At 42.7% G+C, this 26,253-nt stretch overlaps 1 protein-coding gene across 7 annotated transcripts in view; it reads right to left on the reverse strand.

Annotated features, from left to right (window-relative positions):
- Positions 1–26,253, reverse strand: part of GPR160 (G protein-coupled receptor 160) — a 58,637-nt gene that overhangs the window by 20,513 nt on the left and 11,871 nt on the right. The window contains exon 2 of one of the 7 annotated variants that reach the window (XM_008266469.5): positions 9,863–10,011. The exons of the other annotated variants lie outside the window; for them this stretch is intronic. The gene's annotated coding sequence lies outside the window, so the exon portion shown is untranslated. The remainder of the gene's footprint in view (positions 1–9,862; positions 10,012–26,253) is intronic. 7 annotated transcript variants of the gene reach the window in all.

Genomic DNA, 26,253 nt, shown 5'->3' on the forward strand with positions numbered 1-26,253 from the left:
AGGGGCCCAAGCACTTGGTCTATCTTGCACTGCTTCCTCAGCTGCATCAGCAGAGAGCTGGATTGGAAGTAGAGCAGCCAGGACTCGACCTAGCACCCACATGGGATGCCGGAGTCGCAGGCAGCAGCTTTACCTGCGATACCACAGCACCAGCCCTGGTTTGGAAATTTTTATAACTTAGTTTTAGAGGCGTAAACCTCCAAAGATGCAGGAATGGTAATGACTGAGCACCTTACTGCACGAAGTGCAGCGTGAGGAGCAGAAGCACAGGTATCACCAAGGAGACGACCCAGTTCAGGCTGGAGTTCAGCCCACAGAATTAGTGTCCCTTTTTAATTTAATCCTCGGGAATCATGTACCCTGGACAGACGGAAGCCAGCAGTGGAGGAAGTACAGTGACAACTTAATCTTTGCCTCAGGATCCTCAAAGGACTCAGCAACTGTTGACTCAAGTGTCCTCAGAAAGGGATGCCAAGATGGGGTGACAAATAGAATTCCTTGCAAAGGAAGTAACAGACAGGGCCTCAGATCCAGCCCTCAAAGACAAAGCGCCACTCCCTCTGCTGCCATGGGGTAAGAATGGACAAGTTCTCCTCTGGGACAGTAAAACAAGAAATCTTTGGACTGTGGACATAACTGAGGATAGACAAGAACCCTATTGAAAACAGGGAGACAAAGTAAAAGTACATATACTAAAAGCTGATTGATCGTAAGATTACATAGAAGTAATCAGAAGCAAATGCATGAACTACTGAAATCCATGTAGGACATGACAGAAAATTTCTCCCATGAAATTGAGATCTTAAAGAAAATCAAAATGAAATGAAGAATTCAATAGAACAAATATAAAATGTGGTGGAGAGCCTTAACAACAGAATTGGTGAAGCAGAAGACATAATATGAGACTTAGAAGACAAAGCACAGGAGAGTATACAGTCAAACCAAAGACAAGAAAAGGAAATTAGAAAACTAAAAAACACTGTGGGGAATCTACATGATATTATATATATAAAAAAAACCCTCAATATTTGGGTTCTAGGAGTTCCTGAAGGCATGGAAAGAGAGAAAAGATTAGAAGGCCTCCTTAGTTAAATAATAACAGAAAAATTCCCTAGTTTGGAGAAAGAAAGGTACATCCAAGTACAGGAAGCACACAGAACTCCTAATAGACAGGACCAGAGAAGATCCTTGGCATGACACACTGTAGTCAAACTCATCACAGTAAAACATAAAGATTCTAAAATGCATACAAGAGAAACATCAGATTACTTTCAGAGGACCTCCACTTAGACTCATAGCAGACTTCTTACAGGCTAAGAGAGAATGGACAGATATAGTCCAAGTCTTAAGAGAAATAAACTTGGGGGCCAGCACTGTGGCTCAGTGGGTTAATGCCCTGGCCTGAGGCACTGGCGCTGGTTCTAGTCCCAGCTGCTCCTCCTCAGATCCAGCTCTCTGCTATGGCCTGGGAGAGTAGTAGAAGATGGCCCAGGTCCTGCACCTGTATGGGAGACCCGGAAAAGCTCCTGGCTCCTGGCTTCGGATCAGTGCAGCTCCAGCCATTGCGACCAATTGGGGAGTGAATGAAGACCTCTCTCTCTCTCTGCCTCTCCTCTCTCTGTGTAACTCTGACTTTCAAATAAATGAATAAATCTTTTTTAAAAAGAGAGAAATAAACTGTCACCCCAGAATATGATACCCTGCAAAGCGCTCATTTATGGATGAAGGTGAAATAGACTTTTCATAACAAACAGAAATTGAAAGAATTTGTCACCACTCATCCAGCCCTACAAAAGATGCTTAAGGATGTGTTGCAAACAGAAATACAGAAACATGATCATCACTATGAAAGAAGGTAAAGGAATAAATAAGTAAAAGTTCAAAGGAAATTCAAAGTAAAATACAGGAATATGTTTGGAAAAATGGCAGGGCAAAGTCATTACTTATCACTAGTCACCTTGAATGTAAATGGCCTCAACTCCCCAGTTAAAAGACACAGACTGGGTAAATGGATTAAAAAACAAACCCATCTATTTGGTGCCTACAAGAAACAAATGTCACCAACAAAGATGCACACTGACTGAAAGTGAAAGGATAGAAAAATATATTCCATGCCAACAGAAAACAAAAAAGAGCTGGTGTAGTTATCGTAATGCCAGACAAAATAGACTTTAACACAAAAACTGTTAAAAGGGAAAAAGAAGGGCACTATATAATGACTAAGGGATAAATTCAACAGGAAGATAACTATTATAAATGTATATGCAACTAATTACAGGGCATCTGGCTATTTAAAAGAAATGTTTAAGGGATTTAAAGGGAGACTTAGACTCCAATACAATAGTAATGGGGGACTTCAATACCTCACTTTCAGCAATGGACAGATCAACCAGACAGAAAATCAACAAGAAACAGCAGATTTAATCGACACTATAGACCAAATGGACCTAACAGATATCTACAGAACTTTTCACCCTACAGTTGCTGAATACATAGTCTTCTCAGCAGTGCATGGAACCTTCTCTAATATTGACCACATACTAGGCCATAAAGCCTGCATCTCAACAAATTAAAAAAAAATTTGAAATCATACCATGCATCTTATCAGACCACAATGGAATGAAGCTGGAAATCAGCAACTCAGGAATGAGACTGAACAACATGCTCTTGAAGAACAGTGGGCAGTCACAGAAGAAACCAAAAGAGAAGTCTGGAAACAAATAAGAGAACACCACAACATATCAAAACTTACGAGATAGAGCAAAAGCAGTGTTAGGAAAGTTTATAGCAATAGGTGCCTGCATGAAGAAACTGGAATGGCACTAAACAAATGAGCTGCCAATGCATCTCAAGGATCTAGAAAAACAACAGCAAACCAAACCCAGAACTAGTAGAAAAGAAATAATAAAAATTGGAGAAGAAATCAACAAAATTGAATAAAAATACAAAAAATCAGCAAAATAAAGAGCTGGCTTTTTGAAAAAATAAACAAAATTGACACACCATGGGCCTAACTAACCAAAAAAAGAAGAGAGAAGACCAAAATCAATAAAATTAGAGATGAAAAAGGAAATGTAACAACAGACACCACAGAAATAAAACGATTCATCAGAAATTACTATAAAGAGCTCTATATGTCAACAAACTGGGAAACCTAGAAGAAATGGATAGATTCCTGGACATGTATAACTGATCTAAATTGAGCCATGAAGACATAGAAAACCTAAACAGACCCATAACCAAGAAGGAAATTCAATTAGCAATAAAGGCCCTCCCAACAACGAAAGCCCAGAACTGGATGGATTCACTGCTGAATTCTACCAGACATTTAAAAAAGAACTAACTCCAGGCCGGCACCGTGGCTCACTAGGCTAATCCTCCACCTTGCGGCGCTGGCACACCGGATTCTAGTCCCGGTTGGGGCGCCAGATTCTGTCCCGGTTGCCCCTCTTCCAGGCCAGCTCTCTGCTGTGGCCAGGGACTGCAGTGGAGGATGGCCCAAGTGCTTGGGCCCTGCACCCCATGGGAGACCAGGAGAAGCACCTGGCTCCTGGCTTCACATCAGCGTGGTGCGCCAGCCGCAGCGGCCATTGGAGGGTGAACCAACGGAAAAGGAAGACCTTTCTCTCTGTCTCTCTCTCTCACTGTCCACTCTGTCAAAAAAAAAAAAAAACAAAAAAACAAAAAAAAAAAAACAAAACAAAAACCAACTAACTCCAATTTTTCTCAAACTATTCAAAACAATTGAAAAAGAGGGAATCCTCCCAAATTCTTTCTCTGAAGCCAGCATCACCTTAACTCCTAAACCTGAAAAAGATGCAGCAGAGAAAAAGAATTACAGACCAATTTCCCTGAGGAACACAGACGCAAAAATCCTCAACAAAATTCTAGCCAATCGAATCCAACAACACATCAGAATGATCATCCACCCAGACCAAGTGGGATTTATCCCTGGTATGCAGGGATGGTTCAACATTTGCAAATCAATCAGTGTGATACATCACATTACCATCTATTGAACAAAAACTACATGACTATCAATAGATGCAGAGAAAGCATTTGATAAAATACAACACCCTTTCGTGATGAAAACTCTAAGCAAATTGGGTATAGAAGGAACATTCCTCAACACAATCAAGGCAATTTTTGACAAACTCATGGCCAGCATCATATTGAATAGGGAAAAGTTAGCATTCCACTGAGATCTGGTACCAGACACAGATGCCCATTCTCATCATTGCTATTCAATATATTGCTGGAAGTTTTAGGCAGAACCATTAGACAAGAAAAAGAAATTAAAGGGATACAAATTGGGAAGGAGGAAGTCAAACTATCCCTATATATAGAACATGGTTCTGGTTCTATATATAGGGGATCCAAAAATACTCCACTAAGAGACTATTGGAACTCAGAAGAGTTTGGTAAAGGAGCAGCATATAAAGTCAATACACAAAAATCATCAGTATTTGTATACACAGACAATGCCACATCTGAGAAAGAACTTCTAAGATCAATCCCATTCACAATAGCTACAAAAAAAAATCAACTTGGAATAAATTTAACCCAGGAAGTAAAAGATCAATAATGAGAATTACAAAACATTAAAGAAATAGAAAATACAAAAAATGGAAAAATCTTCCATGTTCATGGATTAGAAGAATCAGTATCATCAAAATATCCATTCTTCCAAAAGCAATTTACAGATTCAATGTAATACCACTCAAAATGCCAAAGACATTCTTCTCAGATCTAGAAAAAATGAAGCTGAAATTCATATGGAGGCACAGGAGATCTCGAATAGCAAAGCAATTTTATACAAGAAAAACAAAGTCAGAGGCATCACAATACCAGATTTAAAGACATATTACAATTATAATCAAAACAGCCTGGTTCTGGTGCAAAAACAGATGGATAGACCAATGTAGCAGAAACACCAGAAATCAATCCAAACATCTACAACCAACTTATGTTTGATCAAGGAGCTAAAATCAATCCCTCGAGCAAGGACAGTCTCTTCAACAAATGGTGCTGGGAAAACTGGATTCCACATGCAGAAGTATGAAGCATGACCCCTACTTTACACCTTACACAAAAATCCACTCAACATGGATTAAAGATCTAAATCTATGACCCAACACCATCAAATTATTAGAGAACATCAGAGAAACTCTGCAACACATAGGCATAGGTAAAGACTTCTTAGAAAAGACCCCAGAGGCAAGGCAAGCAAACCAAAAATTAACAAATGGGATTATTTCAAATTGAGAAGTTTCTGTACAGCAAAAGAAACAGGAAAGTAAAGAGGCAACTGACAGAATGGTATAAATTATTTGTAAACAATGCAACTGATAAAGGATTAATAACCAGAATCTACAAAGATATCAAACTCCACAACAAAACAAACAACCCACTTAAGGGATGGGCCAAGGACTTAAGACATTTTTCAAAAGAGGAAATCCAAATGGCCAACAGACACATGAAAAAGTGTTTAGGATCACTAGACATCAGGGAAATTGCATATCAAAACCACAAGGAGGTTTTACTTCACCCCAGTTAGAATGACTTTCATACAGAACTCAACAAACAGTAAATGCTGGCAAGGATGTGGGGACAAAGGCACACTAAACCATTTTTGGTGGGAATGCAAACTGGTAAAGCCACTATGGAAGACAATTTGGAAATACCTCAGAAATCTGAATATAGTCCTACCATACAACCCAGCTATCCCACTCCTCGGTATTTACCCAAGGGAAATGAAATCAGCAAATAAAAGAGTTATCTGCACCTCCTTTTGTTTACTGAAGCTCAATTCACAATAGCTAAGACAAGGAATCAACCTGAATGCCTATCAAAGGAAGACTGGATAAAGAAATTATGGGATATGTACTCTATGGAGTACTACACAGTGGTTTAAAAAAAAAGAAATCCTGTCATTTGCAACAAAATGGATTCCGATTCTAGAAAACATCATACTTGATGAAATAAGCCAGTCCCAAAGGGGCAAATACGATATGTTCTCCCTGACCTGTGACAACTAATGGAGCACCTAAAAGGAAACCTGCAGAAGTGAAATTGACACTTCGAGAAGCAATGACTTGAACTTGACTGTCAAGGAACAGTTTATTATCTTTTTTATTATTTTCTCTTTTTACTTAAAACCATTGGTTGAACTCATTACTTAACATAGAATTATTAATAGGTGTATAAATCCAATTGAAAATAGATACCAGTAAAATATAAGAGTGAGACTAAGAGATGGAAAAGCTGTACAGTTCAGCACATATTCCCAAGGACTTACCCCTAAGGATAAAGCTAAAAATTTGCCATGGGACTCCAAATCCCATTAAGCTGGGTGGTACTAATGCTATCTTACATGTTAAAGTGATCATATTAAGTGTGTAGTTGATCATGTAGATAGGCATAAGTGTAAAAGGGATCACATAAGAGCAAGTGTCTGGTAATAACAATAGATAGAATTAAAAAGGAGAGAATGTTCCAACATGGGAAGCAGTCCACACAGCAGACTCATAGAATGACAAATGCCCTAAACAGCACTCTGGCCTCAGAATCAGCCCTTAGGCATTCATTTCTGGCTAAAAAGCCCATGAGAGTATTTCAGGCATGGAAAGCCAAAACACTGTGGCAAAAAAAAATTACCTAAATGAAAGATCTTTGTGAGTGAGATCCCAGTGGAAAGAATGGGCCATCAAAGAAGGATGTACTTTTCTCTGAAGAGAGGAGAGAACTGCTTTGCTTATGGCCCTGTCTAAATACTAACGGAGTTTGTGGACTCAGAAGGGCCATAGCCTTGGCAGCTCATGTGAAAAGCCTTGGGTAGGGGCCAACACCATGGCACAGTAGGTTAATCCTCCGCCTGTTGTGCCAGCATCCCATATGGGTGCTGGTTCTAGTGCCAGATGCTCCTCTTCCAATCCAGCTCTCTACTGTGGTCTGGGAAAGCAGTAGAAGATGGCCCAAGTTCCTGGGCCCCTGAACCCATATGGGAGATCAGAAAGAAGCACCTGGCTCCTGGCTTCGGATCGGTGCAGCTCCGGCCGTTGTGGTCATCTGGGGAGTGAATCAATGGACGGAAGACCTTTCTCTGTCTCTTCCTTTCACTGTCTATAACTCTACCTCTCAAATAAATGAATAAAATCTTTAAAAAAGAGCCTCAGGTGATCACTGACGTGATAAATAAGACTGTCAGTTGTTAAATCAACAGGAGTCACTGTGCACTTGCTCCCCATGTAGGACCTCTGTCCTTAATGAGCTGCACTATGACAATTAACTGTAAAACTTGTTTTCAAACAGTACTTGTGTGTCTGTGTAGGTGCAAGCTGTGGAAATCTTTACTCAGTATAGAGCTGATCTTCTGTATATAAAATTAAAAAGGAATTTTAATGAAGAATGGGATGGGAGAGGGAGTAGGAGGTAGGATGGGAGGTGGGATGGGGGGAAGAACCACTATATTCCTAAAGATGTACCTATGAAATTTGTATTCATTAAATAAAAGCTTTCTTTAAAAAATTCCAACATGGAATTCTAGACTAAGCTAAATGGCCAATTAACTGTAAATATAAAATAAAGTCATATACTGAAAAATGTTTGCCTCACACAAAGTTCTTAGGAAGCCAGCGGAAGCTACTTTCCATCCAAAGGGAGGAATAAACCAAGAAACATGGGATCCTGGAAACAGGACGCATCAGACGAGAAAAGAAGGACCCCGAGTGGGAGAAGACAATCTGTGTACCAGATGTAAAGCCACAATCTAAACTACAACAGGGCACATGGCTATGAGAGAGATTTCTACAAGAAGATAGAAATTCCGAGTTTCTTTAAATGCATAGAGAGAGATTTAACAGAAGTAAAAATTGTGGGCCTAGATGAGTTCAGCAGTTCAGTATATAGAAAACAAAGACTGGAGCAGGTGTCATGACATAGCCAGTAAAGCTGCCACCTGTGGCACCGGAATCCCATTTGGTGCTGGTTTGAGTCCCAACTGCTCCAATTCTAATCCAGCTTCATGGTAACGAGCCTGGAAAAGCAGCAGAAGATGGCCCAAGTGCTGGGCCCCTGCACCCAGGTGGGAGACCCAGATGGAGCTCCTGGCTTCGGACTAGCCCAGCTCCGGGGGTTGCAGCCATCTGGGGAGAGAACGAGCAGATGGAAGATTTCTCTCTCTCTGTCTCTCCAATTCCGCCTTTCAAATAAATAAATAGCTCAATTTTTTAAAAACTTTTATTTAATAAATTTAAATTTCCAAAGGACAACTTTTGAATTATAGCGGCTTTTCCCCCCATAACCTCCCACCTACCCACAACCATCCCATCTCCCACTCTCTCTTCCATTCCATTCACATCAAGATTCATTTTCAATTATCTTTATACACAGAAGATCAATTTAGTATATACTAAGTAAAGATTTCAACAGCTGACACTCACAAAGAAACACAAAGTATAAAGTACTATTTGAGTACTAGTTTTGCTGTTAATTCATATAGTACAACACATTAAGGACAGAGATCCTACATGGGGAGTAAGTGTGCAGTGACTCCTGTTGTTGATTTAACAACTGACACTCTATGGGGTCAGTAATCATCTGAGGCTCTTGTCATGAGCTGCCAAGGCTATGGAAGCCTTTTAAGTTCACCAATTCCGATCATATTTAGACAAGGCCATAGTCAAAGTGGAAGTTCTCTCCTTCCTTCAGAGAAAGGTACCTTCTTCTTTGATGGCCCATTCTTTCCACTGGGATCTCACTCAGAGATCTTTTATTTAGGTCATTTTTTTTTTTTTTTTTGCCACAGTATCCTGGCTTTCCATGCCTGAAATACTCTCATCGGCTTTTTAGCCAGAAATGAATGCCTTGAGGGCTGATTCTGAGGCCAGAGTGCTGTTTAGGGCATCTGCCATTCTATGAGCCTGCTGTGTATCCCACTTCCCATGTAGCATTGTTCTCTCCTTTTTTAATTCTATCAGTTAGTATTAATAGCTAAATTTTTTTTTATTTATTTGAAAGACAGTGTCACAGAAAGAGACAGAGCCAGAGAGAGAGAGTTCTTCCATCCACTGGTTCTCTCCCCAAATGACTGCAATGGTAAGAGCTGAGCAGATCTGAAGCCAGGAGCTTCCTCTGGGTCTCCCACATGGGTGCAGGGGCCCAAGCACTTGGGCCATCTTCCACTGCCTTCCCATGCCACAGCAGAGAGCTGGATCAGAAGTGGAGCAGGTGGGGCTTGAACCAGCACCCATGTGGAATGCTGACGCAGCAAGCCAGGGCTTTAACTCACTGTGCCACAGCGCCGGCCCTGTAAGTAAATCTTTAAAGTAAAAAACAGAGAGGTGCTGGGGGAGAGAGGGAGGAGAGGGAGATGATGATCAAAAGAAAAACAAAAAAAAGTATTCAGGAAAGGAAACATAACCAATGTGTAAGGCACCAGTCAACTGTGGAGAAATGCTGCAGACTCCTAATACCGTTAGCAGTGAGTAATGTCTGACCACGATAACGTAGTTATCTACGCAGCACAGGCTCATGGGTACGTGATAGTGGTGGTGGGGCTCACCAGCAGTGTGCAAAGGGTCTAAGGAATCATGTTCCTTTTAGTAGGCCAGTAGGTAAAGCTTAATATAAGCATATAATCATGCTACTGAAGATATGAGGGTAAAAACTGAATCAGCGAAGTTGTCTACGGGGAGCAGGAAGACAAATGGTTCTCCTCTCCCCCACCCCCATAGGAATAAACCCTGGGGCCCAACTAGATAAGCCTTTGAATAATGTGCTTTTGATAAGTGGGTAAAAAAATGAAATTATAAAGTTAAAACATGGTTATTTGATCTTAAAACAAAGACTGTATTTCACTTACTTTAGGGTACAGTGTTCCTTCATTTCTTTTGCTATCTTTTAAGTCAGGATGCTGATGTATGTTGCAGTCTCTGTTGGCCAGGTGGTGGCTGTGAAGTAGCTGTCATAACCAAGTCGGGGTGAACTCAGTGGTTACTCCAGGTTGCAAGGCTGGACAAGTGCAAACACTCAGTATTTTGATTAGCTGCCATTTAAGAACCACCTGAATAGTCATGGTTGTCGAAGTCTGTTGGCACCTTCTGCTATGATCTGGAACGCTGCAGCGTCAGCTCTTGGCTTGGGGGAAGAGGCACTGTGGTGCAGAGGGATACGCTGCTGCTTGGGATGCCTGCATTCCACATTAGAGCTCTGGGCTGAGTCCTGCCTGCTCTGCTTCCAATCCAGCTTCCTGCCGACAGGCCTCTGACAGCAGTAGATGTTGGCCCACTGGGCCCCTGTCACCCACGTGTGAGACCCTGATGGAGCTCCTGGCTACAGCCTGGCCCAGCCCAGGTACTGCAGGCATTTTGGGAGTGAACCAGTAGATGGGAGGTATCTCTCCCTCTAACCCCCTCTGTCTCTCTGCCTTTTAAATAAAAAAAAAAATGTGGCTTGAATAAAACCCTAGATATAATAATGGTACATTCTTAAAAAAGTTTCATTGGAATATACTTCATGTACAGTTCATCCGTTCAATGTGTAAAATGCAAAGGCAGTGGAACATGTCTAAATGTGCCACTGCTGTCAATGGCAGAGATGATGGTATTCTGGGGGAAATGCAGGTACTGAAGTCTACATTGCTGAGGAAAGTTGGGCACTCAATATGAAGGCATTTTAGGAATACCTTAACCAACTGATTTTGCTTATTTTGTCATAATAATGCACATACAACATACAACCAAATAAATTAACAAACTAAGCCTAACAACACTCTTTGAATGAAGATGACAAATTTAAGTTCAAAACAAAACTGCATTACAATTTGGCAGGATGTTTTCCTTTTTAGTGGTACATAAAATCATGTCTTAGAATTGGTGGCATGTTAGGTTGCATGAAACAAAAGTAAATCTCATAAAAATATATATTTTGGGTAAAAAATAAATTATCCAAAGATACTTTGGGGCCGGCACTGTGGTGCAGTGGGTTAAAGCCCTGGCCTGAAGCGCCGGCATCCCATATGGGCACCAATTCTAGTCCCAGCTGCTCCTCTTCCAATCCAGCTCTCTGCTATAGCCTGGGAAAGCAGAAGATGGCCCAAGTCCTTGGGCCCCTGCACCCATGTGGGAGACCTGGAAGAAGCTCCTGGCTTTGGATTGGCACAACTCCGGCTGTTGTAGCCATCTGGGGAGTGAACCAGCATTTAGAAGACCTCTCTCTCTCTCTGTCTCTACCTCTCTCTGTAACTCGGTCTTTCAAATAAATAAAATAAATCTTTAAAAAAAAAAAGATATTACATAACTATTGAAAGTAATGTGTTTGAGGACTAGTTAATGAGTGGAGAACTTTAAAAAATGTAAGATGGAACAAAAAGACCCAATAAACAAAACCATGTATGGTGCAATTCAACTTTGTTTATATATAGACTGGATGGAAATATTACAAAGTGTTAACAATGGTTATCTTAGTTTTATCCTTACACTTTCCAACTGTTTGAAACTGATGATATTTTATTTTAGAATGAGATAGCCATTTTCTAACTATAATGCTATTATTTTACCTATTAAACAATAACAATGCTGTCCACATTAAAATTTTCCTAACTGTCCTAATATTGTCATTTATGGTTTTTAAAAAACAAAATCAGAGCCAGTGCTGTGGCTGTGGGGCCAGCATCCCTTATGAATACCAGTTCTAGTCCCGGCTGCTCCTCTTCCAATCCAGCTCTCTATTATGGCCTGGGAAAGCAGTAGAAGATGGCCCAAGTGCTTGGGCCTCTCCACCCAAGCTCCTGGCTTCAGGTTCCTGGCTTCGGATCAGCCTATCCCTGGCCATTGCGGCCATTTGGGGAGTGAACCAGCGGTTGAAGACATTTCTCTTCGTGTCTCCCTCTCTCTGTAACTCTCTCAAATAAATAAATAAATATTTTTTAAAAAGTCCAAGACCCAATCAAATCTGACATCTGTCTTATTTTTAATCTAGAATAGTTTCTCATTTTGGGGGGATCTTTTTAAGAGTGTTGGCCAGTTATCTTGTAGAATATCATCCAATTTGGATCTATTTGCTTCTTCAATGTGAGATCAACATTTCTGTCACCCTGTGGGATTCCCAGAAGAGGCTCGTGGCTCATGGCTTTGGATGGGCCCAGCTCTGGCTGGCCGTTGTGGCCATCTGGGGAGTGAAGCAATGGATAGAAGATCGATTCTCTCTCTCTCTCTCTCTCTCTCTCTCTCTCTCTCTCTCTCTGTGTGTGTGTGTGTGCACGCGCACACACGCATGCGTGTGTCTCCCTCTTTAACACTGCCTTTCAAAATAAATAAAATAAATCTTTTAAAAAAATATTTATTTTTACTTACATTTATTTGAAAGGCAGAGTTACAGAGAGGGAGAGGCAGAAGCAAAGACGGAGAAATCTTCCACCTGCTGGTTCACTCCCTAAATGGCCACAATGGCCAGGGCTGGGCCAGATAGAAGCCAGGAGCTTGGAATTCCATCCAGGTTTCCCATGTGGGTGCAGGGGCCCACACACTTGTGCCACCTTCCGCTGCCTTCCCAGGCGCATTAGCAGAGAGCTGGTTTGGAAGTAAAGCAGCCAGGATTCCAAACAGTGCCCATATGGGATGCTCATGCTGCACACGGTGGCCTAACCTGTTATGCCACAGTGCCAGCCCCAATAAATAAACCCTTTTTAAAAAACATGGCCAAAATCCCACCCTGAAAGATATTTTTTTAAGATTTATTTATTTTTTGAAAGAGTTAGAAAGAGAGAGAGGTTTTCTATCCGCTGGCTCATTCCTCAACTGGCAGCAACAGGTGGAGCTGTGCTGATCTGAAGCCAGGAGCTTCCTCCAGGTCTACCCATGCAGGTGCAGGGGCCTAAGGACTTGGGCCATCTTCTCCTGCTTTCCCAGGCCACAGCAGAGAGCTGGATCAGAAGTGGAGAGGTGGGACTTGCACCGGCATGTATATGGGATGCCGGCACTGCAGGCGGCGGCCTTTACTTGCTACGCCACAGGGCCAGCCCTCTCCCACCCCAAGATATTTTTTAAAAAATCCATGCACACTTTTCACATAGTATGCATTTCTATGAACTTTTTGAAGACCCCTTTATACTCATGGATTTCAACAAAATGATTTGCTCCAAAATAAATGCATCTTTTGATTCCACTTTCCATGAACTTTTTGAAGTACCCTTGGACATTATGGATTCCTTAATTTATTCTTCTCGAATGTGTTATAATCTGCCTGCTTTGTTAATTCGCCTGCTTAAAATTTCCCAAATTTGTCCTGACCACTGCGTTTTGACTGATACACGCTCCGGCACGGAGCACTGGCCTGCTTTCAGGCATCTCGTACTTCTGCTGACCCAGAGTCATTCCTTCAAGGAGCCCTACTTCCTTCTAATAAAAACTGTATTCAGAAACCAGAGCCTGCACATGGGTACACACTGCTACTGGGGTATCATTGTGTCTAGGCCCTGTTAATGACAGCGATAGTATATATATTCTCTATCTAAACATATCGCGGCTTCATATTAACTCTTCCATTCTTAAGGTAACATCACAGAATCCTCTTCACTCTAGCCTACTCCAAATGTTTCTCCCTTCTCCCTCAGTGAGAACCTGCCTCCTAATGAATTTACTGTATGACACTTTTGTTCTAGCTACCACACGTGCTGAAAAATTCAAGTTACTACACTGGTATCATTGCCAACAACTAACCACGTAACTAAAGTTCACCATTTCTTTCCCATTCTCTTTGACACTGGACTATATCCAATGAGGGTGCATTCTTAAGTGTTATGCAAAAAGTTACCTGAATTCCTTTCGCCCCCTTTGTGGTTATGTGATATACCATTTGGAGTCCTCGTTTGTTGCATATTCAAATTACAGGATTTTATTTTTAATTTCATATAATTAAATGTATTTAACACTGTTCAAAATCAAAACTATGTAAAAAGATATACTCAGAAAAGTCCCATTTCCATCTCTATCCCCTCCACTCACACCATGTACTCCCTATCATTTGTTTCTGGCTTATAGTTCCTACCCATCTTGTTGCAAAAACAACTCGCACACAAATTTTGAGCGCATGTTGTGTTTAATTTTCCTTGTTTTCTAAATAAACTTCCCCTTCCAGTTAGATAAACTCTTTTGCAACTGTATTCTCTCCACACACATGCCCCCCCTTTAAAACATGTCCTGGGCTGATGTTGTAGGACAGCAGTTTAGGCTGCCACCTGCAACACTGCCATCCCACACTGGAGCAATGGTTTGAGTCCCAGCTGCTCCACTTCCAATCTAGATCCATGCTAACATGTCTGGGAAAGCAGCAGACAATGGCCCAAGTACTTAGGCCTCTGCCACCCATGTGGGAGACCCGGATGGAGCTTCTTTCTGGCTTTGGCATGGCCGCCCCAGCTGTTGAGGCCATCTGGGGAGTGAGCCAGTAGACAGGATATCTGAGTCTCTTTATCAGTCATTATGCCTTTCAAAAAATTTGTAAAAATTTTTCTATAGTTGCATTATGTGGATACAGTATGGTTTATTCAGCCAGTGTCCTATGGTAGGCATCTGTGTTTTTTTTTTTTTTTCATTAATTTATTCGAAATGGGGAGAGAAAAACAGAGAGAGAGATCTGCCCTTTGCTGGCTCACTCCCCAAATCCCCAATAGCCACGGCTGGGCTAGGATAGGCAGGAGCTGGGAACTCAATCTAGGTCTCCCACATGGTTGGCAGAGAGCCACCTACTTGAGCCACCTGCTGCTCAATAGCAGGAAGCAGAGCAGGACTCAACCCCAGGGACTCCGACATGGGACGTGGGCATCCCAGACAACAGCCTAACTGCTGTGACGAACACCCAATTCTAGATTCTTTCTATTTGTAAATGATGTAGCAATGGATGGCTTTCTATGAATATATATTCATTGTCATTTGTGGAGGTGTCTCCTCAGGAATAATTACTTGAAGTGGGGCTATTAGGTCATAATTTTGTTAGATATTGCCAAATTCTTCACAGAGACTGATGATTCTCATTTCTTAAAAATTTATATACTTAATTTGAAATGGAGAGAGGAAAAGACATATATACAAAGAGGGAGAGTGGGGAGGAGGTGGGGGAGGGGAAGACAGAGAGAGAGAATCGTTTTTCCATCTGCTTGTTTACTACCCAAATGGCTGCAACAACCGGGGCTAAGCAAGATTGAAGACAGAAGCCAGGAACTCCATCCTGGTCTCCCGTATGGGTGGCAAAGGCCCAAGTACACGGGCCATGTTCTGCTGCCTTCCTGGCACATCTGTGGGAAGCCAGATTGGAGGTGGAGCAGCAGGACTTGAACCAGCACTCATACACAGCCCTGCAAGTGGCAGCTTAACCTGCTGCACTACCATGCTGGCCCCTATCTTTCTTGAATGATGGTTTATTTTGTATTGAATTCTAAGTTGAAGATTTTACTCTCTCTGTTCTAAATCCTATTACTGATGAGAAATCTGTTGTCAATGTAACTGCTGTCTCTTAGATGTATGGCAGATACTGTTAGCTGCTGTCCAAACTTCTGTCCTCTTCTTTTTCCTGGGCACCTGGCTGATCTGGGTTTTCCAGCCTCCCTTGCATGGACATATGACTTATTTCCAGCCAATGGGGTGTGAGCAGGTGTGATACGAACCACTCATTCCCCACTCCTGGGGGCAATCCGAGCCACTCCACAGCATGTGGGCGGCTGCCCTTTGCTGGGTCCCTGCGTGTGTGCACAGCCAGCCACTGACCCGAAATTCCCAGCCTGGACTAGTGCAGGAGAGAAGTACACCTGCATGGGGTCTGAGGTATCTGAGCGCGTGGACACTTCCACACATCCCGCCCTGTTCCCAGGAACCCGAGTGCCTGGGGGGCCCTGAGAGGCCTTCAGCGTGAACCCGCTGACTCCTTCTGTGCCTCAGTGCTCTTTCTGGGTGATCGGGATGATGGCAGCCCAACTCCGCTAAGTCTGCTCGCTCACCCTTTCGTACCGCCGCTACCTCTGCCAGGTGTAGCTCCTGCGCCGTCTTCACTAGCTGTCTAAACGCTCTGTCCAGCTCTCCCGTTGTCCCCTGTGTAAGTTTTGTAATGTCTTCCTTATGTACAGCCTTTGGCTAAACATCATCCTTGGAAGTCTTAATCAAGATCGAAAATGATGAGGGTGATTTCACTGTGTCTTCTGCCTGCTCTCATTACCGCGAGGATTCGTAACCAGAGCAGGGGTTTCTGAGACGAGGTCTTCTGCATAAACCTGCAGCACAGCTGTTGGGATGGCTCAACTCCCTCACGGCTCACCACGGCCCAGGGGCTTTTTCTGCAAGAAGAGGGGCAAAGCCAAGCCTTCTGCACCTTCAACCTCTTACTTGCAAACTTAAGTAGCCTTCATTTGACTTTGTCCAATTGATTGATGCGCAGTTTATCTAAGTTATTTTGACTTCTGTTTCCAGTATATTCTTGCATACAAATACATACACTAATACACCACCAGTCATGGATTTAAAAACCCGGTCCCGGACTGACCTCTGAGAGTTAGGTAAGTGAGAAGAATTAGCCTCTTCTATCACCATATGCTTGTTAACATCTCTGAACGACTTTCCAACCCTCGAACCGTGGTCTCATCTGAGCTAAACTGTTTCCCTGGGCTGTTGATGATGATGATGTTATTCATAATCAAATCAACATGAGGAAGTTAGATATATGTGCCCCGCTTCCTCCAGATCCTTACAGTGTTCTTATAAAAATTAGGTTACACTGGCATGATTTGTTTTTCCATAGAGCTACCATTAGTTTCCTCCCAATGCTTTATATTGGCTTGCACAGTCACATCTGGTGGTATATTTTCACACACTGTCATCGTTAAGTGGGGACTTGACCTGCTGCACTACAACGCCAGCCGCTGCTCCTGCTCTTAACCATAGAAAGGGGCTCTCCGAAGAAACCTTTTCTCTCCCCATGTCACACATCATTCAGTGTCACACTGCTAAAATCCCACGTGTGGGCATGTCCCCCACATGTCAAGCATTTCTCCAGGGGGCAATTTCATCATTTTTAAAAAAGATTTATTTTATTTACTTGAAAGTCAAAATTAGAGAGTGAGAGAGGAAGAGACAAAGAATGATTTTCCATCTGCTGGTTCACTCCCCAAATGGCCGCATCAGCTGGGGCTGGGCCAGGCCAGAGCCAGGAGCTTCATCCAGATCTCCTATGTGGGTCAGGGGCCCAAGCACTTGGGCCATCTTCTACTGCTTTCCCAGGTGCAGTGCAGGGAGCTGGATAGGAAGTGGAGCAGCTGGGACTCGAACTGGTGCTTATGGGATGCCGGCTTTGCAGGTGGAGGCTTAACCTACCACGCTGCAGCGCCAGCCCCCCAAAAGTCATTTCTGTTGCCATCTACCCAGATAGAGCATTGGGCCCACACAGGTTGACAGCTCGGTCCCACGAGACTGCCTCTCACTTCAGACGCCAACTGCATGTACAGTTGTGACCTCTGCTTCTGACTGACCAGATATGTAACCCAGGGATCACACGACCTCCTCCTCAGGTTCAATCAATGTCCAATTAAGCTCATCCAGCCCCAGGGAATGCTTTACTTAGGCTGATTGATTCATCATTGGCTATGAGTGATCAACGTGTCCCTGCAGGTCAGTGGGTAGGACTCAAAGTTCCAACTCTGTGATCACAAGGGTGGCTCCAACAGCAACCAGGCCCCGTATGGAGGTGGCCCAGGAGACCAGCTTGAGTCACCTCATCAGAACAGAGGTGCTCCTGTCACCCAAGAAATACCCTGATAGGAACTCTGTCAGAATCAGTCAAAGACCAGCTATTAGAACCAAACATCCTCCTAGCGCCCGTATCTCCAAGGGTTTCTGCAACTCTGCATCAGGAACTGGGGACACTGGCCAGTACCTAATTCCTGTTATTTCATAGTAACACAGGCTTCAGCCTGCAACGACCTAGAGTTGCCATCAGAAATCTGTGCTGTGTACAGTTCCTCAGATCTCACTCTCAGTCTCTGGCTTCTGCACATGGCTCCTGGGATGACTCAGCCACCACAGAATTCACACTGGGGCACTGCTCGTGCTCAGCCCTTCGTGTTTGCTGAAACCGTGGCTGTCATCATGGCTAAGAAAGTGATCCAGGCCAACCACCCAAAGGAGATCCATTTTTCACCACTGGGTGTGGTGGCCCACCCAGCCTTCTCAGGCCGTTTTCTCCTAAGTCCTTAACAACAGTACTCTAGATCGAGGCCAGCTTGCCTGTTTTGTTGTCATCCTTTCAGCGTTCAGATAATACAACAGACACATCTTCTGAGATTGATTTTTTTTAAAGCATAAGACTAAGGGTGCGACCAGCATTGTGGTACAGTAGGCTAAGCCTCTGCCTGTGAAACTGGCATCCCATATGAACACCAGTTCAAGTCCAAGCTGCTCCATATCTGATCCAGCTCCCTGTTTATGTGCCCAGGAAAACAGAAGATGGCCCAACTGCTTTGGTCCCTGCCACCCACCTGGATGACCAGGTTGGAGTTCCTGGCTCTGAGCTTCAGCCTGGTCCAGCTCTAGCTGTTGCAGCCATCTGGGGAGTAAACCAGGGGATGGAAGATTTCTGTATGTCTGTTAGTCTTTCTCTTTCTGTAACTCTTTCAAATATATATAAGACTGTCTATGGCCATACCACCCTGAACACGCCCGATCTCATCAAATATACATAAGACTAATGGTGGGGGCCAGTATTGTGACATCGCAGGTTAAGCCTTCACCAGCAATGCCAGCATCCCATATGGGTGTCAGTTGAAGAGCTCTCTGCTATGGCCTGGGAAAGCAGCAAAGATGGCCCAAGTGCTTGGGCCCTTGCACGCACATGGGAGACCAGAAGAAATTCCTGGCTCCGGGCTTCAGCCTGGCCCAGGCCTGGCCGTTGCGGCCTTTTGGAGAGTGAACCAGCAGATGGAAGGTCTCTGTGTCTCTTCCTAACTCTGCCTTTCAAGTAAATAAAAAATAAATGTTAAAAAAAAAGACCAATGTTGAGGATTTAAGAGACATTTTGGGTTCAGGCAGGATACTCAAGTCAAATAACTCTACTGAAATATATATGGTACTTTTTAGATTATATTTCATGAAGACTGTCTGACATAAAGTGTCTAAATCATACTCCTGAACAATGCCAAGATGTTCAGATGTTAAAACTGAGTAATAGAGGCCTTGTGGTACAGCAGGTAAAGCTGCCACCTGTAATGATAGCATCCCATATAAGTGCCATTTCGAGACCCAGCTGCTCCACTTCCGATCCAGCGCCCTGCTAATGCACCTGGGATGGCAGCAGAGGCTGGTCCAAGTGCTTGGACACCTGCACCCATGTGGGAGACCTGGAACAAGCTCCTGGCTTCAGATTGGCCCAGTTCTGGCCCTTACAGCTGGTTTGGGAAGTGAACTAGTGGAAGGAAGATCTGTCTCTCTGTAAACTCTGCTTTTCAAATAAACAGTTAAAAAAGAACACAGGGAAAGAGATGAAAAAAAAAAAAACTGAGTAATAGTGGTCTCTTTTCTAGTTTTAGTTAAGGAGAAAGTGCCACAAAGGAAAAACACTGCACAAAGGAAAACAAAGATATAACCACCATTTGAGATGCAGAAAAATCTTGACAAAATTCAACATCCCATTCATGATAAAAGAGCGGTCAGCAAGCTAGAAATTTCGTTTCCTTACTCTGCTAAGGAACATATGGGAAAAATCTACGGCTGTCGTCAGACTTCATTGTGAAACGCTGATCATTTTCCCTCTAAAACTGGGGACAAGGCAACAATACCTGATCCCAGCACTTCTTAAAAAAAAAAAAAAAAACTATACTCCTGAGGAACAGTAGTTTTTCTACTTACTACATGGTGAATTCTTATTTAGAGGAGGGTTAAGCTTGTGATTAGAAAGTAAACTGAGGCCGGTGCCGTGGCTCACTAGGCTAATCCTCCACCTTGCGGCGCCGGCACACTGGGTTCTAGTCCCGGTCAGGGCGCCGGATTCTTTCCCGGTTGCCCCTCTTCCAGGCCAGCTCTCTGCTGTGGCCAGGGAGTGCAGTGGAGGATGGCCCAAGTGCTTGGGTCCTGCACCCCATGGGAGACCAGGAAAAGTACCTGGCTCCTGGCTTTGGATCAACGCAATGCGCCGGCCGCAGCGGCCATTGGAGGGTGAACCAACAGCAAAGGAAAACCTTTCTCTCTGTCTCTCTCTCTCACTGTCCACTCTGCCTGTCAAAAAAAAAAAAAAAAAAAAAAAAAGGTTGTTAACTGAGGGAGGAGGCAAGATGGCGGAATAGGAAGGGAGCACACTGATAGTCCGGGGAGAGACAGTTTAATAAAAGTGGAGATACTGCAGGTTCAAGGAAGAGTAGGGGAGGAAACAGCAGAAGAAACTCTTCCGGAACGCGTGATTCACAGCGGACTTGCGTGGAGAGCGTGGGAGCCCACAGTTCGGGACACCAGCGGCAGACTCAACACACCAGCGCTGGAACGCGAGGTGAGCCGAACCTCAATAGCCCGAGACACTGGCAGGCAAGCGGAGAGAGGAGACTAGAGGGAACGACCCCTGGGTGGGGGGGGGGAGTTCACCAGGCTAACTGGAAGAGAGAGAGAGAGGAAAAAAAAAAGTGACTGGTATGGACACGGGTTTCTCTCTCTCCGCTCACCTCTCAAGGGCGAGCAAGACAAAGAGCAGGCGCCATCTTGGACATACATCATAAGCAGAGCGACCTCAGGTCTGCACCGGCCCTGAGCCTAGCAGAAAAACCTGACTCTGGGCGGGGCGAATTAACAGGAGATTAGGACCTAGTAAATTTGTGGTGCTACTGAACTGAGACTGTGAAAAAAGAGACGGTGGGGGAGAGAACTCACGGAATTCACGTGAGCACTCTCCAGAGACGCTACAATTCTGTAACTTTGGCAACCCAGTGGGAGACTGAAGGAGAATTTGAGCCCACTCTGAGGGCCGAACAGATTCCCTGTGTGGTCCTTGGGAAAGAGCTTCCGATCTCTGGCTCCTGTGGGTATATCATTTGCCTGCTAACTACCTCCAACTTCGTTCAGCTGTGCAGAATTACTTCCCTTTTGAATCAAAAAAAAAGAGAGAGAGAGATTTACCACGCCTAACCTGGGAGTGTCACCTTTGGCACACCAAACAGAGCTCTCAGGCCACACCCATCTCAAGCCCTAAGGCTCCATCAAAAACAGTCCACTTAATCTAGAGTCATAGTATAACAGGAAAAAGCACCACAGTGAAGAAACCAAATATCTCCAATATGCCAAATAACAAACGCAAAAACCGAGGTAATAAAAACAAGGAAGTCACCATGACGCCCTCAAATGAAAAAGACACCCCAATTCAAGATTATGAAGATGATGACATAGAAGAAATGCAAGAAGCAGATCTCAAACAATTGATAAGAACATTAAGAAGTTCTCAAAAACAAATTCTTGAACTACAGAAATCCTTAATGGACAAGATAGAAAATCTCTCTCGTGAAAATGAAATATTAAGGAGGAATCAAAATGAAACAAAACAACTAGTACAACAGGAAACTGTGATAGTGACTGAAGTGAAGAATTCAACAGATCAAATGAAAAACACAATAGAGAGCCTTACAAACAGAATGGGTGAAGCAGAAGAGAGAATATCGGACTTAGAAGACAGACAACAGGAAAGGATACAGTCAGACCAAAGAAAAGAAGAGGAAATTAGAAATCTAAAACATATTGTCAGGAATCTTCAGGATACTATTAAAAAACCCAACATTCGGGTTCTAGGAGTTCCTGAAGGCATGGAGAGGGAGAAAGGATTAGAAGGCCTTTTTAGTGAGATAGTAGCAGAAAATTTCCCAGGTTTGGAGAAGGACAGAAATCCTAGTACAGGAAACTCACAGAACCCCTAATAAACACGACCAAAAGAGATCCTCACCACGACACGTTGTAATTAAACTCTCCACAGTGAAACATAAAGAAAAGATCCTAAAATGTGCAAGAGAGAAACGTCAGATTACTCTCAGAGGATCTCCAATCAGACTCACAGCTGACTTCTCATCAGAAACTCATAAGCTAGGAGGGAATGGCGAGATATAGCCCAGGTACTAAGAGAGAAAAACTGCCAGCCCAGAATATTATATCCTGCAAAGCTATCATTTATGAATAAAGGTGAAATAAAGACTTTTCATAGCAAACAGAAATTGAAAGAATTTGTCGCCACTCGTCCAGCCCTGCAACAGATGCTTAAAGATGTGTTACACACAGAAACACAGAAACACAGTCATCAATATGAAAGAAGATAAAGGAAGGAAACCTCACAGCAAAAGATCACAGGGAATTCAAAGCATATATTAGAACTTATCTTTGGCAAATGGCAGGGCAAAGTTACCACTTTTCATTAGTCACGCTGAACGTTAATGGCCTGAACTGTCCAGTTAAAAGACACCAATTGGCTGACTGGGTTACGGAACAAAACCCATCTATTTGCTGCTTACAAGAAACACATCTTTCCAACAAAGATCCATACAGACTGAAAGTGAAAGGCTGGAAAAAGATATACCATGCCAACAGAAATTAAAAAAGAGCGGGCGTAGCCATCTTAATATCGGACAACATAAACTTTACCACAAAAACTGTTAAGAGAGACAAAGAGGGGCACTATATAATGATTAAGGGATCAATACAACAAGAAGATACAATTATCAATGTATATGCACCTAACTACAGGGCACCAGTTTATCTAAAAGATTTGTTAACGGACTTAAAGGGAGACTTAGACCCCAATACAATAGTACTGGGGGACTTCAATACTCCACTCTCAGAAATAGACAGATCAATAGGACAGAAGATCAACAAGGAGACAGTAGATTTAAACGACACTATAGCCCAAATGGATCTAACAGATATATACAGAACTTTCAATCCTACAGCTAAAGATTTTACATTCTTCTCAGCAGTACATGGAAGCTTCTCTAGGATTGACCACATACTAGGCCATAAAGCAAGTCTCAGCAAATTCAAAAGAATTAGAATCATACCATGCAGCTTCTCAGACCATAAAGGAATGAAGTTGGAAATTAGCAACTCAGGAATCCCTAGAGCATACGCAAACACATGGAGATTGAACAACATGCTCCTGAATGAACAATGGGTCATAGAAGAAATTAAAAGAGAAATCAAAAATTTTCTGGACGTAAATGAGGATAACAGCACAACATACCAAAACTTATGGGATGCAGCAAAAGCAGTGTTAAGAGGAAAGTTTATATCAATAGGTGCCTACATCAAGAAATTGGAAAGGCACCAAATAGATGAGCTTTCAATTCACCTCAAGGATCTAGAAAACCTACAGCAAACCAGACCCAAATCTAGTAGGAGAAGAGAAATAATTAAAATCAGAGAAGAAATCAACAGGATTGAATCAAGAAAAACATTCCAAAAAATCAGCCAAACGAGGAGCTGGTTTTTTGAAAAAATAAACAAAATTGACACCCCATTGGCCCAACTAACTAAAAAAAGAAGAGAAAAGACCCAAATCAATAAAATCAGAGATGAAAAAGGAAATGTAACAACAGACACCACAGAAATAAAAAGAATCATCAGAAATTACTACAAGGACTTGTATGCCAGCAAACAGGGAAACCTATCAGAAATGGATAGATTCCTGGACACATGCAACCTACCTAAATTGAACCAGGAAGACATAGAAAACCTAAACAGACCCATAACTGAGGCAGAAATTGAAACAGTAATAAAGGCCCTCCCAACAAAGAAAAGCCCAGGACCAGATGGATTCACTGCTGAATTCTACCAGACATTGAAAGAAGAACTAACTCCAATTCTTCTCAAACTATTCAGAACAATCGAAGAGGGAATCCTCCCAAATTCTTTCTATGAAGCCAGCATCACCTTAATTCCTAAGCCGGAAAAAGATGCAGCACTGAAAGAGAATTACAGACCAATATCCCTGATGAACATAGATGCAAAAATCCTCAATAAAATTCTCGCCAATAGAATGCAACAACACATCAGAAAGATCATCCACCCAGACCAAGTGGGATTTATCCCTGGTATGCAGGGATGGTTTAATGTGCGCAAAACAATCAATGTGATACACCACATTAACAGACTGCAGAAGAAAAACCATATGATTATCTCAATAGATGCCGAGAAAGCATTTGATAAAATACAACACCCGTTCATGATGAAAACTCTAAGCAAACTGGGTTTGGAAGGAACATTCCTCAATACAATCAAAGCAATCTATGAAAAACCCACAGCCAACATCCTATTGAATGGGGAAAAGTTGGAAGCATTTCCATTGAGATCTGGTACCAGACAGGGATGTCCACTCTCACCACTGCTATTCAATATAGTTCTGGAGGTTCTAGCCAGAGCTATTAGGCAAGAAAAAGAAATTAAAGGGATACAAATTGGGAAGGAAGAACTCAAACTATCCCTCTTTGCAGATGACATGATTCTTTATTTAGGGGACCCAAAGAACTCTACTAAGAGACTATTGGAACTCATAGAAGATTTTGGCAAAGTAGCAGGGTATAAAATCAATGCACAAAAATCAACAGCCTTTGTATACACAGACAATGCCATGGCTGAGGAAGAACTTCTAAGATCAATCCCATTCACAATAGCTACAAAAACAATCAAATACCTTGGAATAAACTTAACCAAGGACGTTAAAGATCTCTACGATGAAAATTACAAAACCTTAAAGAAAGAAATAGAAGAGGATACCAAGAAATGGAAAAATCTTCCATGCTCATGGATTGGAAGAATCAATATCATCAAAATGTCCATTCTCCCAAAAGCAATTTATAGATTCAATGCAATACCAATCAAGATACTGAAGACCTTCTTCTCAGATCTGGAAAAAATGGTGCTGAAATTTATATGGAGGCACAAGAGACCTCGAATAGCTAAAGCAATCTTGTACAACATAAACAAAGCCGGAGGCATCACAATACCAGATTTCAGGACATACTACAGGGCAGTTGTAATCAAAACAGCATGGTACTGGTACAGAAACAGATGGATAGACCAATGGAACAGAATTGAAACACCAGAAATCAACCCAAACATGTACAGCCAACTTATATTTGATCAAGGATCTAAAACTAATTCCTGGAGCAAGGACAGTCTATTCAATAAATGGTGCTGGGAAAATTGGATTTCCACGTGCAGAATCATGAAGCAAGACCCCTACCTTACACCTCACACAAAAATCCACTCAACATGGATTAAAGACCTAAATCTACGACCTGACACCATCAAGTTACTAGAGAACATTGGAGAAACCCTTCAAGATATTGGCACAGGCAAAGAATTTCTGGAAAAGACCCGGGAGGCACAGGCAGTCAAAGCCAAAATCAACTATTGGGATTGCATCAAATTGAGAAGTTTCTGTACTGCAAAAGAAACAGTCAGGAGAGTGAAGAGACAACCGACAGAATGGGAAAAAATATTTGCAAACTATGCAACAGATAAAGGGTTAATAACCAGAATCTACAAAGAGATCAAGAAACTCCACAAAAACAAAACCAACAACCCACTTAAGAGATGGGCCAAGGACCTCAATAGACATTTTTCAAAAGAGGAAATCCAAATGGCCAACAGGCACATGAAAAAATGTTCAAGGTCATTAGCAATCAGGGAAATGCAAATCAAAACCACAATGAGGTTTCACCTCACCCCAGTTAGAATGGCTCACATGTAGAAATCTACCAACAACAGATGCTGGCGAGGATGTGGGGAAAAAGGGACACTAACCCACTGTTGGTGGGAATGCAAACTGGTCAAGCCACTATGGAAGTCAGTCTGGAGATTCCTCAGAAACCTGAAGATAACCCTACCGTTCGACCCAGCCATCCCACTCCTTGGAATTTACCCAAAGGAATTTAAATTGGCAAACAAAAAAGCGGTCTGCACCCTAATGTTTATTGCAGCTCAATTCACAATAGCCAAGACCTGGAACCAACCTAAATGCCCATCAACGGTAGACTGGATAAAGAAATTATGGGATATGTACTCTTTAGAATACTATACCGCAGTAAGAAACAACGAAATCCAGTCATTTGCAGCAAAATGGAGGAATCTGGAACACATCATGCTGAGTGAAATAAGCCAGTCCCAAAGGGACAAATACCATATGTTCTCCCTGATCGGTGACAACTGACTGAACACCAAAAAGGAAACCTCCTGAAGTGAAATGGACACTATGGGA

The sequence above is a fragment of the Oryctolagus cuniculus genome, chromosome 4 (genome assembly GCF_051225735.1).
Source record: "Oryctolagus cuniculus isolate XC-2025 breed Fujian yellow rabbit chromosome 4, ASM5122573v1, whole genome shotgun sequence".
Lineage (NCBI taxonomy): Eukaryota > Metazoa > Chordata > Mammalia > Lagomorpha > Leporidae > Oryctolagus > Oryctolagus cuniculus.